Source organism: Oratosquilla oratoria, chromosome 9 (assembly GCF_046742065.1).
Source record: "Oratosquilla oratoria isolate Oo_2021 chromosome 9, ASM4674206v1, whole genome shotgun sequence".
Lineage (NCBI taxonomy): Eukaryota > Metazoa > Arthropoda > Malacostraca > Stomatopoda > Squillidae > Oratosquilla > Oratosquilla oratoria.
Genome location: NC_134785.1, coordinates 56611908 through 56631907, shown reverse-complemented (window position 1 = coordinate 56631907; position 20000 = coordinate 56611908). Strand labels below are relative to the sequence as shown.

The 20000-nt window shown below is 44.1% G+C and overlaps 1 protein-coding gene across 3 annotated transcripts in view; it reads right to left on the bottom strand.

Annotated features, from left to right (window-relative positions):
• Positions 1–20000, bottom strand: part of LOC143028436 (putative sodium/potassium/calcium exchanger CG1090) — a 384909-nt gene that overhangs the window by 183403 nt on the left and 181506 nt on the right. Inside the window, exon 2 of one of the 3 annotated variants that reach the window (XM_076190529.1) lies at positions 10572–10686. The exons of the other annotated variants lie outside the window; for them this stretch is intronic. The gene's annotated coding sequence lies outside the window, so the exon portion shown is untranslated. The remainder of the gene's footprint in view (positions 1–10571; positions 10687–20000) is intronic. 3 annotated transcript variants of the gene reach the window in all.

The following is a 20000-nucleotide window of genomic DNA, read 5'->3' as shown; positions in this document are numbered from 1 at the left end:
AGAGTGAGTGAGAGGAAGGGAAGGAAAGAGGAAGGGAAGGAAGGAGGAAGGGAGGTAAAGAAGTAGTGAGGGAGTGAGGGAGTGAGGGAATGAGGGAATGAGAGAAGGAGGGAGAGAAGGTGGGAGGAAGTGAAGGAGGGCGATGGGGAGGGAGGGTGGGAGGGAAAGAGGGAAGGAAGGAGGGAGGGAGGGGGACATTAGTAAATAAGGCTGTAACGTCATACGAAGCCATGATATTCTTTGAGAGATCTATATCCTTTAGTTTCTAGATCAGATCATTCAAATTTTTCAGATGGGCGATCTTAACCGTCCCCAGTCTAACGGATACGGGTTTCGCCATTACATCTGGGTAAACTATGCGGGGCACTACGTATACCGGAAGTGATGGGCATCATCTGGATGTTGTGTTTATGGGTTTTTGGAAACCCGCGTATACTTGTTGGTCTCGGAGACTTCAGCAATCCTATCAACTTCTTGCCCCTGTTGGACTTCAAGAGTATTTTCCTTGTCTCTTTCTTGAAGATTTTCATCCTTCCAGTACCGAGTGACCTTGATGTTTCTTCTCATAGGCTGTAGTATCTTTTAATGAATGAATCTAATATTTTGTTCTATTCATGATGACGACATCTCAGCTTTTGTCAGCGCTCGGAATTATCACACTCGTCATTCTCAAGTTTCTCCAGATTTAACGTGTGTCTACTGGGTATGTTGCACTGTTTGGGAACGATGACAGTCTGATGGTTACGAGTACTGACAAAGTCTTCGTATGACGTTACAGCCTTATTTACTAATGTTTCCCTCTCTCCTCCTCCTCCTTTCCCTCCCACCCTCCCTCCCCATCTCCCTCCTTCACTTCCTCCCACCTTCTCTCTCTCCTTTCCTCATTCCCTCACTTCCTCTTTACCTCCCTTTCTTTCTTCCTTCCCTTCCTCCTTCCCTCCCTCTCTCTTCGTCCCTCACTCTTTCCCTCCCTCCCTTCCTCCCTCCTTCTCCCCCTTTCTCCCTCCCTCCTTCTCTCCCTCCCTCTTCCCTCCCTCCCTCCTTTCTTCCTTCCTTCCGTTCCTCTTTCCCTCCCTACCTCCTTCCCTCCATGTCTCCCTCCCTCACTCCTTCACTCCCTCCCTCCCTCCCTCCTTTCTTACTTCCTTCGGTTCCTCTTTCCCTTCCTACCTCCTTCCCTCCCTTCTTCCTTCCCTTCCTGTCTCCCTTCTTCCTTCCCTTCTTCCTTCCCTTCCTGTCTCCCTCCTTAACTCCCTCCCTCCCTCCTTTCTTACTTCCTTCCGTTCCTCTTTCCCTTCCTACCTCCTTCCCTCCCTGTCTCCCTCCCTCCCTCCCTCCCTCTTTCTCCAGGATACGGAGGACTTCAAGCAACTCGAAGAAGAGAAGCCGAAGGACGAGAGGAGGGAGGGAGGGAGGGAGGGGGAGACTGTAAGGAAGAAGGAAGAAAAAGGAAGAGGAAGGAAGAAGAGGGGAGGAAGCGGACACAAGGACACGAAGAGAAACGGATCAGGAAACAGAAATAAAACGAATGAAAAGGAGACGAAAGAGGAGGAGTTAGTGAAAGAGACGGATAAAGGAGGAGGGAAAGAGATACGGAAGAAATTGGAAATGGTCAATTGCATACGTGTAAGAGAAAGCCGCAAAGAAGTAAAAGCTTGAGAAGAAAAACTATGAAAAAGATGAAGGAAAATCTGGAAATGGGGGAAGAAAGGGTGAATAAGGTATGGATGCTTAGGGAATTGTTTCCATGGAAGTGTATGAAATAGCTTCGTGTAGAGGAATAAAAAAGTAACCGATTTCGACCCTGAAGTGCTTGAAGACGGTGCTACAGAACAAAATACAATAAAATAAAATAAAATAAAGTAAAATAAAATACAATAAAATACAATAAGATACAATAAAATAAAATAAAATAAAATAATATGGAATAATATAAAATAAGATAGAATAATATAGAATAATATGAAATAAAATAAAATAAAATAGAATAAAATAAAATAAAAACAAAATGAAATAAATGAAATAAAAATAAACAAAATAAAATGATGGTAAACAATATAAGCCACTTATCGCCCTTACGTACGGCCAGGATCGTTTGAGATAAAATCTACATTTTTCCCTAACTAAGAGACTCCAAAGTGACAAATGAAATCGGCTGGAGACGGCAGATAAAGAAAAGAAAACGGAGTAAAATCCTGTCCTGGAATTGTGTTTTCGTGTCGAAGATGTTGGTCGGTCGAGGGGACTTACTCTTTCCAGACAGAGCCAGCTATCAATGTGACCAGAAGAAAAGGATGATGAAATTAACAATAGCAATGATAGTGATGGTAATGACTAAAATAACAGCGATGACGATGATGAGATGATGATGATGGTGATGGTGGTGGTGATGGTGGTGATGGTGATGGTGATGTGGGTGGTGATGGTGATGGTGATGTGGGTGGTGATGGTGATGGTGATGGTGGTGGTGGTGATGGTTGTGGTGGTGGTGATGGTTGTGGTGGTGGTGATGGTTGTGGTGGTGGTGGTGATGGTTGTGGTGGTGGTGGTTGTGGTGGTGGTGATGGTTGTGGTGATGGTTGTGGTAGTGGTGATGGTTGTGGTGTTTTTGGTGGGGGTGGTGTTGGTCGACGTCTTGGTAATCGCTGTGATGGAAGAAGAGGTAATGATGGTGGTGGTGATGGTTGTGGTGGTGATGGTGGTGGTGGTGGTGGTGGTGATGATAGTGGCAGTGGTGGTGACGATGAAGATATTGAAGATGGTGATGTAGATGATGGTGTTAATGGTCTTGTTGTTGGTGTTGTTGTCGTTCCTTAAACTGTCTGGCCGAGCAGTTCCATATCCCTGAAGAACGCCATACTGTAACGGGATTTTCCCCACAAATCCTAGTGCATATTGTATTGTACGCATGCGTGACTGTACACCATGCAGTCTTCCATAATGTGTTATATGATATGGGATGAAAGGTTGCATCCTGGACAGTTATCTGCGATGCGGTCATCCAGCCTCTTTTGGTAGCTTACAAGGGCTGGATGGTGTCCGCACCACAGTCTGGCCGGGTGGATTCTGTTCTCTCGGGCGTGAGAGGATTCAGCGGAATGGACATCAGGAGGTCTGGCATGCAGCAGTGTATCGTCTATCGGTATGTTGATCGAACACTGAACTATATGATTATGGATATGTTTCTGGAGGCTGGAATCTAGTGGTTGTGGAGGAAGAGAAGAGATTATTTATCAGCCATATAGGTACTTGGGTGTTGTTTCGATGTTTCTTAACGTGTGTGGGTGTTCTTGTCTGTTGCGGTGTTGGGTGTGCTGTGTTTATGGAGGCTGTAGCAAGTGTTTATGGGCCTCTCATGTCAAGGTGATCTTTGATTTTGAGGACTTTCGTTTTATGGCGGAAATGGTCTGGAGGTGTTGTATTTGTGCACCCTGTAATTGTCTTTAGAGATTTGTTTTGTATGGTCTGTGTGTGTGTGTGTATTCACTTGGTCTTTGGATCACGTGTTGGACTCGTGATCGACAGCTATTTCCCTCCTGGAAGAGAGCTCAGAGCTCGTAGGTCCGATCTATGTGTGTGTGTGTGTGTGTGTGTGTGTGTGTGTGTGTGTGTGTGTGTGTGTGTGTGTGTGTGTATGTATGTATGTATGTATTATCCTGAGTGGAAGGTAGGCTGACCCTCTCCCCTACAGAACGTATTAAAATGGCCAACCGACACTAAGATAAAACGAGGTGGGGTGAAGGGGGGGGGGAGAAGAGAGGACCAAAAAAGAGAGAAACTAAAAGAGGTGAACGGAGAGAGAGGGGGAAGGTGGGGGGGTTGCCTGAGGAGGAGAAGGATGCTAGAGGGGAGGAGGGGGAGGAAGAGGAGGAGGAGGAAGAGGAGGAGGAGGAGGAGGAGGAGGAGGAGGAGGAGGAGGAGGAGGAGGAGGAGGAGGAGGAGGAGGAGGAGGAGGAGGAGGAAAGGATGCAAAGAAGGAAACCTTACTTCTTTATCACCAAACTTTTCCTCATTGAGTCTCATCCGCTGGCTCTTGCCATTTCACCCCCTCCTCACCCCGTCTCATCTCGTTTCCCCTTTCCACGTCTCTCCAAATCCCGTCACCCCACTCTCACCCCCGTCTCACCCTCTCTTAAGTTACTTGACCTCTTAAGTCACGTTCTATCTCACTACAACTCACACCATCTCATCCCAGTCCACCCAACCTCACCCCAATTAATCTCACACTCCCTCACACTATCTCATTCCACTCAAACCAACCTTACTCAACTTTGCCTAAATCTAAATCTACTAGATACCCCGACTTGTCCTCACCCGTCCTTTTTCTTCCTTGAAATCATCCCGTCTATCCTTTCCTACTTCAACCCGTTCCACCATTCCTAACTATTTATCGTCATTCTTTATCCTTTTTCCACCCCGTCTCACTTCATTCCATTCTATATCATTCCATCAACACGCCCACCCAATCTTAGCCCAACATACACATTACAAAGGATTACAAAGGCGGAGCATGCCGACAGGAGACCTTTTGGTCCATATCTAGGTCGGATGCGAAAAAAAAAATAATAAATTAATAAATAAAAACTATAATAATGTAAATAACAAACAAAATAAATAAACGCATAGGTATAGTTAAATAATGAACAAACATTCTCCCCCTTACCCCACCCCGTATCATTTCAAATGCCTTCTTGTAATCTACGAATTGTAAACACGAAGAATGAATGTTTAGTCCCTGATGACTGACGGTTATTGAAACGTGTTCTTCCTGTCTTACCACATTGGACAAATATGGCATAAGTTCATTTTGTTGTTCCTGTTCCCAAGAAACCTTCTATGGAACTTTAGTGGATTGGTTGTTACCCCCTAGGACACGTGAGAAATCTCACTGCTGGCCCTAAGTGGACTGCCCGTGACCTCACGTCTGACGTGAGATGGGAAGTGTACCCATCTCACGGGGAGGAGAGGGGGGAGAGGGGGAGGGGGAGGGGAGAGGGAGAGGGGGGAGGGGGAGGGGGAGAGGGAGAGGGGGAGAGGGAGAAGGGGAGAAGGAGAGGGAGAAAGTGAGAGAAATAACAAGAGGAAGAGAGGGAGAGAGGGAGAGAGGGAGAGAGGGAGAGAGGGAGAGAAGGGGAGAAGGAGAGAAGGAGAGAAGGAGAGAAGGAGAGGGAGAAAGTGAGAGAAATAACAAGAGGGAGAGAGGGAGAGAGGGAGAGAAGTAGAGAGGGAGAGAGGGAGAGAGGGAGAAGGAAAGGAAGAAAGAGAGATGAGACGTTATTGGATAACTCAAAAGGCTCTCGGCCCGGCACTGCAATAGTTCCTTGGCCGCTTTTTCATCTCCTCCTATTTCTCCACCCTCTCCACCTCCTTCTGTTCTTTATTCTTCTCTTCTCCCTTGTTCCTCTACTCCTCTCCCTCCTCCTCCTCCTCCTCCTCCTCTTCCTCCTACTCTTCCTCCTCCTCTATTTCAATCTGACCTTTCCTCCATTCCTTCTTCTCTCCATCTTCCTTCTTCCATCTAGTCTTCTTTCTTCTATTTTTTCTTTGTCATTTTTTTTTTACCTTGACTGGGTTTTACTTCCTCTTTATCCCTTTACTTTCCGCTAGATCATCGATTCTTGTCTTCTTTTGTCTTCACATTCCCCCAAAGTTGTCTTATTTCTTCCCTCGGTTTGTCTTCCCTGTCTCCCCTTTGTCTTTCCTTTCTTGTTTCCTCACCTTCCACCTTCTGTTCTTGGTCAGAATAAAATACATGAAGGATGTCACCGCGTTTAACGTGGTGAGTGCCAGTTCGACCCAGGACTTCGGTTGAGTCGAACTCGCGAAGAACCCTCTTTCATTCCTCTCCCTTCCTCCTCCTCCTCCTCCTCCTCTCCCTTCCTCCTCCTCCTCCTCTACCTTCCTCCTCTTCCTCCTCTACCTTCCTCCTCCTCCTCCTCTCCCTTCCTCCTCCTCCTTCCTTCCTCTCCTCTTCCTCCTTCTCCTCCTCTCTCTTCCTCCTCCTCCTCCTCTACCTTCCTCCTCCTCTCCCTTCCTCCTCCTCCTCCTCTCCCTTCCTCCTCCTCCTCCTCTACCTTCCTCCTCCTCCTCCTCTACCTTCCTCCTCCTCCTCCTCTACCTTCCTCCTCTACCTTCCTCCTCCTCCTTCTCTCCCTCTCTTCCAATCTCTTACTTTAATCTTCTGCTCCACCTTTCCTCCTCTATTCTCTTAATCCTCTTCTTTCCTCCTCCCCTCCTCCCTTCCTCTTCTTGTCCTCTCCTTCTTCCCTGCTCTTCTTCTCTCTTTCTTAACTCTTCTTCTCCTACTCTTTTTTCCTTCTTTCTCCTCCCTTCCTCTTCTTGTCCTCTCCTTCTTCTCTGTTCTTCTTCCTTCTTTCTTAATTCCCCTCCTCTTCTCCTTCTCCCCTTCTCATCTCCTCCCTTCCTCTTCTTGTCCTCTCCTTCTTCCCTGCTCTTCTTCTCTCTTTTTTAACTCCTCTCCTCTCCTCCTCCTCCCCTCGTCCTCTCCACTTCTGTCGATCCTTGACCCCAACATGTGGAATCGGGAACGACATTCCAAAAATCCCGAAACTCGGCCAAGTGACGCAGTTGCCTCAAATCGGTAGAAGGCGGGAGGGTGTGTGTGTGTGTGTGTGTGAAGGGGGGGTGGGGGGTGTTAAGCTAGATTTTGCTGTGTCCGGGACCGAATAGCGGCCGGAGTCAGACACCGGTCTCCTTGGAGTGAGAAGACTCCAAACAGTCCAGTCGTGGAGTGGCTGGAGTTACCTGTGAAGTCTTCGCCGGCTCTTTAATACCAAAGAACTTCCGTGAACTCAATATCCAGGGATTAAGTCCGAGTTATAAATAAATATATAAATTCTTCAATAGACATATATCTACACGAGTGCATACGTATATTCATATATGTGAATATACATGTAAATATGTGTTCATACAAATTGTGTATTTGAATGTATAGGGTATACTTATAGATAAATATGTATGTATATTCTATGTATTTAGCGATGTTAACAACAGCGTTGCATAAGAAGAACGCGCCACGCTTCGGCTGTGAAGTTCCCGTCCAAGGAATATGTATGCAACTTGTTCTCACTGTAACCCTTGGCACCTTTAAGGACGGTCTAGAATTAGAGCCAAAACGTCGAATAATATTCACACGTCGAATCTGGTGTTAACGAAAAAACTAAAAAACATTACGCACACACACACACACACACACACACGCATACATACATACATGCATAATATATATATATATATATATATATATATATATATGTGTGTGTGTGTGTGTGTGTGTGTGTGTGTGTGTGTGTGTGTGTGTGTGTGTGTGTGTGTGTGTGTGTGTGTGTGTGTGTGTGTGTGTGTGTGTGTGTGTGTGTTTGTATGTAAATAAGCTCCACCGCAAGGTCTCGAACCTTTGCCTTAACTACCCTACAGGGACATCACACCTTCTAGAGGGCATGCAAGGTGGTGCTCACCTAGACATCACTTCAACTATAAAAATAGCAATGTGTATCGAAAATCATTCCTCCCCACCCACTACCTTTTATGTAGTCAAGTACTGAACCCTCGAATGTGAAGATATACTAGGACTAGAGCTCTCAGATAATCATAACATATCGATAGATACCAACTCTCCTAAGCTCAGGTTAGGCAACATTGAGATTGCTTCCTCCCCTAACCCGGCGCTTTTACGCCTTGCATCACCCCATCCGAGTTTCACAACATCCTGCTCGCGACCAGGTTTGCCTGCCTCAGCATCTTCTAAAATCAGCACCTCAGAGGATGGTGTCGCAAACCCCTTCGGTCAGCATCACGCTGCGCTGTTTCTCTTGCGACACAATTTCCACGTCCATAAAGGAAGCCAGCCAGACAACCCCTCCCCGTCCCCTTCCCACCTTCCTCACCCCACGGATACTCACCATGCACATTCCTAACAGCCACATGCAAAATGATAAACAAAATATCACATTCCATATGTGCACAGTTAGGCGACAACTACTCTACAGAAATATCACACCTTCGAGGGGCCATGCTAGGTGGTGCTCACCTAGAATTCACTTCAACTATAAGAATAACATATAACATAAAAGGTAATCTACCACAATTATTGGCGAGAGCGAGGCTAATGAACTGTGCCTGTGGGAAGCAGATCCTGACTGCTTTCACCATATAGTTCCACGAGGATGGAGGTCGTTTTCAAATAATAATGAAAAAATTAGTAGTAGTAGTAGTAGTAGTAGTAGTAGTAGAAGCAGAAGTAGAAGCAGTAGTAGTTGAAGTAGAAGCAGTAATAGTAGTTGTAGAAGTAGAAGCAGTAGTAGTTGTAGAAGTAGAAGCAGTAATAGTAGTTGTAGAAGTAGAAGCAGTAGTAGTTGTAGAAGTAGAAGCAGTAGTAGTTGTAGTAGTTGTAGTAGTAGAAACAGTAGTAGTAGAAGCAGGAGTAGTAGTTGTAATACCAGTAAAAGTAGTAGTAATAGTAGTAGAAGCAGTAGTAGTAATAGTAGTAACAAAAATAGTAGAACGAGCAGTGGTAGTTATAACGTGTAAGTAGGAGATGAAAAAAGAAGTAAGAGTACATGCAGAAAGAGAAGCTCGCCTTCAGAAGTTGGCATTAATGACGTAAGCCAGATTTAAGATCCAGAAGTTTTCGACGCCACCGCATCACCCAGTCTTCATATCCGACGCACAGATAAAGGGGACTTTTGATCTCCTTTCTGAATGCAGAGCATCCGGAGACCCGCCCTCCATAGCTTTGGTGAGACGGACAAAACAAAAATGGGAGACCTTGGTGGCCCTTCTCCAATGGGGAAGTTTGCGGTGGAGATCCGTGAAGGAATCGGGAAGAGGGTTACTTAGCGTGACTGAGGGGGGGGGGAGTGGCTGAGGGGGTGGGAGGGGAGGAATGTTGTCCTCTTCACCAACGACGAGTGGGGAGAGGGCGCAGCCAGATGAACAGAATATATTGTCAGCGATGCGCTTTGTTCCCGAGGGCTTGGAAGTCACTATTGGCTTACCCGTCTACTGACGTGAAATGAGATCAAAATCGTTGTCCTTCAGGGATGCATTGGCATGGTGAGACTGCACGGATTGTGATGAGAAGGAGTTCCTAAATTAAGTGAAATTCCCTGACGGCAGCCAGAATAGAAACAAGAGAAGTTGTCACTTGTAAGGAGAGGTGAATTCCATGGAGCTTCAACTAACAGTTTAACCTTTATGGGTAGCCTGACTAACGCAGCTGCGTTAAGAGGCTTCAGATAGCCTTTTCAGATATAACAATCAGTTATAACTATCAGCTACCATACATAACTGTCAGTTAGCTGCGTCAGTTACGAATGTTAGATCAAAGAAAAGCAAGAGAAACATAGATTGTGTAGGGAAAGATATTCAGTAAGGTAAACGATATATAAAACTAAGCAGATATATTTTTCATAGTTGCTGAATTAATGAAGTTTTGTTAACAGTAACATGCTTATATTAAAATGTCTCTCCTCTTTATAAAACGTATTAGGCATGTTTAAATAATTTTGATATCACGGGTCAGGCACGATGTCTGCAAATGCACATAACGTCAGGTTGGAAGTAAAACTTTAGAAGCAATTCATGGAAGTGATATTTCGATTCAAAAAACACCGACATGACGTCATCGATCACGGATAAAAGGGCAGTTGTAGGAAAAAAAGTAACAACGCGTTGGTTCCACAAGGAGATATTCTGATATTCAGAATTTTATATTACTTGTTTGTTTGTTATTATTTATCTGTTTGTTTATTATTATTTGTTTGATTTTCATTTGTTAATTATCAGTTATCTGTCAGTTATGTACTATTTACCTGTTTGTTTATTATTTAACTATACCTATGCATTTATTTATTCTAATTATTATTATTTATATTATGATTTTAATCAATCTATTCGTTTATCATTATTCTCTTTTCTTTTTGCATCCGACATAGTTATGGACCAAAAGGTCTCCTGTCGGCATGCTCCGTCTTTGTAATCCTTTGAGTCATGAAAAACTAAGAGAGCAAAAGAGATGAAAATAAATAAAGAGAAAGAGAAAAAACAGAAAGAGAGGAAGAGCAAGTATGGGATGAAGAAGTCATTAGAGGAAGTTTTGCCACAAACATTCATTTCGATTTGTTTTTTGGATTGTCGATGCTCTTGACAATATAATCTGGCGCCCGAGCGGGCTTTCCTGCCTCGGTTGTAGTTCATCTTTTGGACGTTGGGTGAGTACGCATACCAACACGTATGTTAACGTGTAGGTATGTACGTAATCATATACACATACCATGTAGGTATGTACGTAATCATATACACAAACATATACACAAAAACAAACACAAACATTCACACACACACGCATTCATACACACGTGTGTGTGTGTGTGTGTGTGTGTGTGTGTGTGTGTGTGTGTGTGTGTGTGTGTGCGCACGTGCACAAATGCATGTGAACGCGTGTAAACACACACAGTAATACAAGCAAGCATACAAGAAGAGAAACAGAACTAGAAAGGCACTTATAGAAACGTACAAAGACACTGAATCCTCCCAATCAAACTTACGTTAATTCACACCCAAACACTGGTCTATCCTGTTGTTAGTATTCTATCTGGGCTGGAGCTTGAGACAAGAACCTCAGAAACTTATCTTTGTGTCCCGGAAGATCTCAATCATTACCTGGAAAAAGAGAGAGGTCATCGTTAATTCTTCATCCCGATATGCAAATTACATGAATAAATTCTTGGTAGTACACGGTGTGTGTGTGTGTGTGTGTGTGTGTGTGTGTGTGTGTGTGTGTGTGTGTGTGTGTGTGTGTGTGTGTGTGTGTGTGTGTGTGTGTGTGTGTGTGTGTGTGTTTCTGTGCGATCCTCCCTAAAGTACGTGATCTTACATTCGTGAACCAATTGAATTTTCTCCTCCACCTTTTCACCAATCAGATTCTTTGTTTGATATCTTTACGGCAATATTGTTTAATTAAAATAATATCGAGTCTCTGCATAATTCTCACTTAGGTTACAAAGGAATGTCATCTCAGCAAAATGCAAATATACCCTACACAAAGCGGAAAAGCAGACTCAGACAGCTCACTTAGGCTGTTATTTACAAACAACCACCAATAAAATGTAACAACCCGTCTTCTACCCCTCTTTCTACCCTCTTTTCTACCAGCCTCTTACAGTATGCTTTGCTTTTTTCATTGTTATTCAGTTTCTCACTGAAAAAACTTTGAAAGGTTGTAGAATTTCAGTACCTTAATGCTAATCTCAAGATAGTAAAGGTTTTATGAATCCGGATCCTGGACATGGGGATCAGGGCGCTGCACTTTTCTTGTCACTACTCCCCATCCTTTTCCCTCTCCCTCCCCTCTCCTCCTCTCACTCTTTCGCTCACGCCCTCCTCATTCCCCTCACCCTCACCTATCCCCTCCTCCTCTCCCTATCCCCTCCCTATCCACTCAATCCTTACATGCTCATTTCCCTTCCCCTTTCACTTCCCCACAGTACAAAATAATTTGGTTCATCTGACTCCTAGAATTGAAGGAGTTAGGAACAACTGAGACTCCCTTCCCTCGGGAGTCCAATGCCTTGGTATCAACGCTTCCCCTAAACCGGTTACAAATGTCGTCGCCGAGAAGAACAGGGTCTTTAGAGTGCAACACGGTCACGAATGTATCAACGAGGCTGATGCGGTCTGGTGGCGTTTGCCATTGGAAAGAGTAGGAGTTGCGCCAGGCTCAATGACCACCCTGTTCCCGGTGTTGAATAGGTCGTTATTGGCCGACGATGTGTGTCCGTCGGGATGAGATTTTCCTTTTTGGCGTGTGTGCCTCTCCAGGCGCTGCGGTCGTATCGGCCCACGCAAGAGGCGCCGGAGCTCAGGAGACGTAGGGACACAGGAGGAGGAGGAAGAAGAGGAGGAGTTTAGGAGGAGGAGGAAGAGGGGGAGGAGGAGGAGGAGGTGGAGTTTAGGAGCAGGAGGAGGAGGAGGAGTTTAGGAGGACGAGTAGTTTAGAAGGAGGAGGAGGAGGAGGAGGAGGAGGAGGAGAGATTTAGGAGGAGGAGGAGGAGGAGGAGTTTAGGAGGAGGAGGAGGAGGAGTTTAGGAGGAGGAGGAGTTTAGGAGGAGGAGGAGGAGGAGGACGAGGAGGAAGAGGAGGAGGAGGAAGAGGTGGAAAAGTAAGAAGTAGAGGAAAAAGGGGAGGAAGAGAAGAACAAGGAGGATGAGGAAGAAATAGAGAAGGAAGAGGGGAAAGAAGAGAAGGGGGTGAAGAATAGGAGGAAGAGAGGAAGGTAGAAGAGAAGGAAGATTTCAAATATCTGGATCTTGAAAAGTATTTTGATACTGGCCCTTACGACAGACTGGTTGAATAGTCATATACAGCAAGTTGTTCTGAATAATAAAACTTTTTGCTAGAAAGATGCTACGAGTAAAGTTATTCTGAGTTCCGACCTGAGCCACTTCTGTTCATACGTAGTTTATATCAATGGCATTGACTGTGTACTTAAATCTACCATCTCCAAATTTGCTGATTATTTTAACAGGGTTACCCCGTTAGCTCCCATGGTCCTTATTTTAGGACCAACAAAATTTGTGCAGAATTGCAAATGATTACGCGAATCAACTGAGTATTCAAAGATGTTTAGACAAACTAGGGCAATGATCCCTGAGGTAGCTGATGAAGCATAACCCATATGTAAACATATACACGACTACAAATTATGACTACAAGTCATTTGGAAGAAATTTGTCCAAAGTGAAGAACGAAAAGGACTTTGGTGTAATTAATAATAACGACTATAAAACCTATAACTATTGCATTTCTCTCTTAGAGAAAGCAAATGAGAGACCGGAATTATTAGTGCGATCTTTTGATTTCAATAATCCAGCCATCATCAGCCAGTTATACAGGTCACAAATCCGTCAAGACTTGGAATAGGATTTCTGCACGGCCCCCCTATCTGACCTGAATATAATCAGAAGTTCTTGGGAGTTTATGGAAGAAGAAGGGCTGGGGATGGAAGGGAGATTTATTCTCTGTTTAATAGGTTAGGTTAGGTTAGGGTTAGGGTTAGGGTTAGGTTAGGTTAGGTTAGGTTAGGTTAGGGTTAGGTTAGGGTTAGGTTAGGTTAGGTTGGGTTGGGTTGGGTTGGGTTGGGTTGGGTTGGGTTGGGTTGGGTTAGGTTAGGGTTAGGTTAGGGTTAAGTTAGGGTTAGGTTAGGGTTAGGTTAGGCTTAAGTTAGTGTTAGGTTAGGGTTAGGTAAGGTTAGGTTAGGGTTAGCTTAGGGTTAGGTTAAGGTTAGGTTAAGGTTAGGTTAGGGTTAGGTTAGGGTTAGGTTAGGGTTAGATTAGGGTTAGGTTAAGGTTAGATTAAGGTTAGGTTAGGGTTAGGTTAGGTAGGTTAGGTTAGGTTAGGTTTAGGTTAGGTTAGGTTAGGCACAGACCAAACCCATCAAGAACGAAACCAGGAAAGTGTTGAACCCCTCCCTCAATTAATCTATCCTTTTGTTCTGTCTGCCGACAGGGGATTCTATTCATCTCTGCGAGACTCTGATACCGCACCTCGCTGACGCCTTCTACAGTATTTGGTCGAAGGAACGCCAGGAGACTATAAAGGAAGAGACTCGGGATAAAATTGCTTTCGGTTCGTTGAGACACCAATTCAAGTCCATGTTTCCCTTCCACGCTACAATACCCCTCTCTCTTTCAGTTGAAAAGAAGTCTAATGTTAATCAGAACAAAGTCTGTGGAGAGTTTCATTAGGACCGAAAGCATTAGGAACACCTCTGCGTAACAGTGACCCCCGTGAACATCCTCTGAGAGATGGATCGATTTGGTTAAATTTTGTCATAACGTCTGTAGCGTCTTGCAACAGATTTGGAGGAGAGGAGTGAGGATGTCTATCTTATATTACGGTCAGCCTCAAAGCGACTGTGGTTAGGTGGATGGTGAGGTGGAGGAGGTGGGGAGTCAAGACCAGGGTGGGGGGGGAAATGGCGAGGAGGGGAGGAGAGGAGAGGAGAGGAGGGAAGGGGAGGGACACTTTTGGTCAAACAAAGGGATCAACATCCCCCAAACGCGAAGGGGAAGAGGAATGAGATGTGGGGAGGGGGAGGCAGAAGGTTTTACCGTGGGAATGGAATCTGCGTTCTGAGATCAAGTCCCTCTGTTGTCACCGACGACATATTTTTTTTAACACAGTGAGGATTTCACACCTCCCCCCTCTCCCTCTGGAGAAAGAGACATTCTGTCGTTAGCCAGAATAGATCAAATGTATGATATCACGTGGTGGGAGGGTTATCGTCAGTACAAATTTAGTAACATTCTGCCGTTAGCTAGAATAGATCAAATGTATAATATGGCTAGGTTGGTGGGTTTCATCAGTACAAATTTAATAAACAAGCTTCTCACGTGCCTGTATACTTGGATTAAGTACAGTAAACTTTGTGGCCCAATCTGCTTAAGGTTTAAAATCTAACTCCATCGTGAATTCCAAGACAGTCTACTGAACGACATCTGGTGCAACGGAAAAACAAAAATCCTGGTAGTCAGTAGCCTGTTCCCTTAAGCTAAATAAAAATTTTTGCTTTCTAGACAAGAGGAGGGACGGGTCGGAGAAGTGAGTGGACGAATGGAAAGTCGAAGAATGAGATGGAAGGACGCAGGATTTGACAGAGGAGGATGTCGTTGTGGGAAGCTTGAAAAGAGAAGAGGTTGAGGGAGAGGATAAGGGGAGGAAAATGGGTGAGGACTATTAAATTTCGGGAGGAAAGGGGAAGGGGGGTGAAGGAGAGGACAGAGACGGAAAGATTTGTAGCGAGGACAAAGAGCAAAGGGGGGAGGAGGAAAAAGTAGATGAAGGAGGAAGAGGAAAGAGAGGAGATAGCGGATTGACAATGTCGGGTGGAGATGGAAGACGAAAGGGACAGAAGGGAATGGAAAAGAAGAGTTGTTGAGAAGGAAATGGAAGAAATGAAGGCGATGAGAAGGATGGCTAGGGTGAAAGGTAAAGGGAAGGGAAGAGAAAGGGAAGAGAAAATAACTAAAAAGGAAACGTTACTGACGGGAAGATAAAATAAAGAAAAGGAAAAAGAGAAGAGACATTACGAAAGAAGGACAATGAAGGAGGACGTAAAGGGAAAGAGTGAGGAAAGAATTGAAAATGGAAAAGGTGATATGTGAAGAAAGGGAGAAGTGGGGTGGGGGTGAAAGGAGGGAAGGAGGGCAGGAATGAGGTAGGTAAAGGAAATATGAAGGAAAATTGGGGGAGGTTGAAAAGCGATGAAGTGAAAAAATGGAGGAATAGAGATAGAAAAGGAGGAGTTTGAAGGAAGTAAGAGGGAAGAAAGGGAAAGAAAAGAATCAAAATTCTGGTGGAAAGGATTCATGATGAGAAAAGGAGAAGAGGAATTTTTTAATCAAGTGCTGTGAGGACTGTAAAAGGTAAGAAAGGAGAGGGGGAGAAGTAGAAGGGAAGGGAAGGGAAGGAAAGGAAAGGGAAGGAGAGGGAAGGGAAGGGAAGGAGAGGGAAGGAGAGGGAAGGGAAGGGAAGGAGAGGGAAGGGAAAGTAAGGGAAGGGAATGGAATGGAGGGGAAGAGAAAGGAAAGGGAAGGAAAGGGAAGGAAAGGGAAGGGAAAGGAAGGGAAGGGAAAGGAAAGGGAAAGGAAAGGGAAGGAAAATGAAGGGAAGGTCAAATGAAGGGAAGGAAATGAAAGGAAAGGAAGGGAAAGGAAGGAAAGGAAAGAAAAGAAAAGGAAGGAAAGGAAAGGAAAGAGAATGGAAGGAGATGGAAGGGGAGAATGGGAATAAAGGGAAGGAAAGGACGGGAAAGGAAAGGAAAGGAGGAAGAGAAGAAGGAATCGGGGCGGAGAGGGCGAGAAAAAGATCCATTTTATTTATTGTTGAAGCCTTCCCCTCGGCGACACGGCCACGGTGTGAATGCATATAGACGCTGCAAGTGGAGGGAGGAGAGAAGAGAGAAGAGGAGAGAGGAGAGAGGAGAGGAGATAAGAGCAGGGTGAAGTAATTGTGACGGGCGATGGCTGTGTGGCTGTGGCGGGTGGTAGCAGGGCCGACGGCGGAGGTAATAGTACGAGTATGTATCTAAAAACAAAATAATAAAGTGACCCCTGTATGTGGTGAGAGGTGGCAATGCCGACGGCTGAGGTAAGAGGGGATTAACACGGTTCTAACGGTTCGTCGAACCCGGTTCGACAGACACGTGTTTAGAGTGATGTGTGAACGTGTTCGACAACCAAATACCACGTTCACACGCTCACGCATCACTTTAAACACGTGTCTGTCGAACCGCGTATCTAAAAACAAAATCGTAAAGTGACCCCTGTACGTCAACGACTCGATTCTGCTTTCGTACAATGCGCCTTTAAATTTGAGACCCGCGAGACTTGTTCGTCGTCAACTCCGACGGCTTAGTTTCGACCTAGCTGACACCAAGGTTGCTTCTTTGTGTGTAATACATGGCCTAGAAATAATGCAAAATATGTCTGCAGTAATCCTTTAAAACGCAAGGAAGCATCGCTAGGCTGAACAAGATTAACATGTTACTAACAGCTTGGACATTATAGATATATATATATATATATATATATATATATATATATATACATATATATATATATATATATATATATATATATATATATATATATATACATATATATATATATATATATATATATATATATATATATATATATATATATATATATATATATATATTCATTACAAGGCAAGGACACTAACCAGTGCTCCACGATAGTCGTAGAAAAAATTATCAATTCCCAGACGACATTCGTGTGGTGCAGTGGTATGTAGTCTAATTTTCATAGTGTCTTTATTCAGGCGAACCATACCGCTACACCACGCAAATGTCGGCGGGGAATTGGTCATTTCCTTTTATACGATGGTCGTAGTGTAGCGGTTAGCGTCCTTACATTGTGGTAACGCATAGCCTAGTCAAGGGTTCGAGTCCCAGTGGCATAGGTTCTAAATCCATATATATATATATATATATATATATATATGTGTGTGTGTGTGTGTGTGTGTGTGTGTGTGTGTGTGTGTGTGTGTGTGTGTGTGTGTGTGTGTGTGTGTGTGTGTGTGTGTGTGTGTGTGTGTGTGTGTGCATGCGAGCGTGCTTATGCGCGCGCGCGTGTGATTATAATAATTTCATGACGTCATTATTTCCCTTGATGACGTCACTATGGTCTTCAGCAAACGCGCTTGATACGTAGGCCTGACTGGGAACATGGCGGCACTGTCGGCCTCATAAAAGCCAATGGACTCCTACCCTGGAGTCCCAGAGAGAGTTCCCATCACTCCACTCCTCCTAGACCGACCTACGAAAGGCAAGACTGGGCCCAGCGGACCAGACCTTCCCACGAAAAAAACTAAGGGAATGTTAAAGTGACTAGATGTTCTGGTACAAAGTCGCGTGTTCTAAAACTCTCGATACTGACAATGATATGAATGGTCATGATAAATCGTGTTAATGACGAAAATGGTAACAGCAATGATACTGAAAATAAGGACAGTAACGATGGTAAATGTAACATGTTACCATGCATGACAAAATGATACGTCACAAATTAGGAGAAATATCACCCGAAACAACACAACATCCCAGACAACATAACCGTCACACCAGCAAAACTGCTAAAACTCTTAGAATTATTGCAAAACTTATCCCCCCTCCCCATTCCCGCGCCAACAAAATCTTGCTTGACGAAATTTACAAAGGATTACAAAGGCGGAGCATGCCGACAGGAGACCTTTTGGTCCATATCTAGGTCTGTTAAAATATTCAAGTTATTCGATTCTGCCCAGGTACGTTTTTCGTTAAAACAACCTAATTGACTGTTCCTCGGCATAGACAGACTACCCAAATCGAGAAGCAAGTCGACGCAGTTTATGGTATGGCTCGTCCTATCCTAAGCCAATTCTATCCATCAACCTTACCCAACCCAACCCAACCCAACCAAAACCGACCCAAGACGTTACTTTAACCAATTGACCCAAACCTCATCCGACCAGCCTCAATCGAAAGTACCTAAGCCTACGTACAAAAAATGAACTACAAATTATTTTTCAGACAACAGCGTGAGGGTGCATGGGAACAACAAACACAAATATCATACATGAAGATCCTTCGAGAACCACGGAGAACAAGCAGACAAGAGGAGAAGGAAGGGACAGTAACGCCTTCTCCCACTACAAGGAAAACACAAGAAAACTTTATGGTAAAAGGGGTAAAGGAGAAAGGGGGAATAACAGGTGTTGGGAATAGGGAGATAAGGTGGTCGAGAGACTCTGAGAATTGAAACATGTTTGTGGGATGTCGGGGTTAGAAGTGTGTGGGTAAGGGAGGAAATAGCGAGATGGGATGCGAAGAGGTGGGATTTGAAACATCAGAGATGAGAGAGAGAGAGAGAGAGAGAGAGAGAGAGAGAGAGAGAGAGAGAGAGAGAAATGGAGATATAGAAATATATGGAGAGAGAGATATAGAGAGATAGAGATAGAGAGATATAGAGATATAGAGATAGAGAGATGGAGAGATGGAGAGAGATGGAGATAGAAATAGAGAGAGATAAAGATAGAGAGAGAGATAGAGATAGATAGAGATAAATAGAGATAGAGAGAGATAGAGAGAGATAGAGAGATATATAGAGAGATATATAGAGAGATAGAGATATATAGAGAGATATAGAGAGATATTGAGAGAGATAGAGAGAGAGAGAGAGAGAGAGAGAGAGAGAGAGAGAGAGAGAGAGAGAGAGAGAGAGAGAGAGAGAGAGAGAGAGAGAGAGAGAGAGAGAGAGAGAGAGAGAGAGAGAGAGAGAGAGAGAGAGAGGAGGCACAAAGGGAACGAGGTAGAGGAAGAGAGGAGGGAGAGTGGATTGAGCCACGTAGAAAAAGCTCGAGGGCGGCTGGCCGCTGAGCCTCCGACCCATCGGCATCGCATTTAGCCTCAGTCATAGAACGAGCGAGCGAGTCACTGGAGTCAAGCATGCGACCGACTCTAAGGAGTCAGGTTGGGAGTCGAAGGCAGGAGTCGCTAAGCTGACTGACTCAATCGATATGGTGAGTCAATCTGATAGGACCGGTTAAGATGGATTAGGTAAAACGAGTCTTCAGAATTGGCTGAGTCGTATGAAGATTTGGGTCTTGGCATAACGGGTCTTCAAGGCAGATTTTTTTTTATTTTCGGGAAGACTAGTAGGGCAAGAGAGTCAGTCATCGTGATAGCTGCAGACTTGGAGTCGTCAGAAGACTTGAGAAATAACGAGTTATCTAATTGACTCTATAGATCAGTGTTATGAGTTCTAAATCCAACTGACCCTGTAGGTGGAAGCCAAGGGGCTTGTTAAGTCACCACATGAGACAGTAAATTAAGTCAGAAGAAACGAGTCAATTGGTAAATCTTGCGATTTTAACACTTTGTTTTTAACACCTTTATGCTTGTATTAGGGAGGATGCTAACTTCCCCCACCAGGTTAAAACCATTAACATGTTATTTAAAATAAAATCTATTACCGAAAATACTGTGGTTGAATGGGGAGACTGTTCCTTTTATATCGACAAAGATTTATTATAGGACATAAATTTGCTCAGATGCTACATTAAATATTTTGGCTGAATACTTGCATTAACATAAGAAAAAGAGGAAATTAGAGAGAAAGTATAGCTGAACGAGATGAGAAAAGTAGAAAGTAACTTCACTTGTGGAGAAAATTTCCACCAAGTTTAACTGAACTGACCATAATGATACAGTTCTAATCTCTGCAATCTGAATTAATTAACTGTTTTGATTATTCTATTTTTAGCCAGAACGAAACGAATTAGAAGGAAATAATTAGTTTTCCAAGCTACTGCGGTTACTGATGTCGTTGCTAAAAATGATGACGTCACATTTGACAACAACAAAAAGTGACTACTATAAACGGTCCATATAATATTTGACACAAAGCAATCGA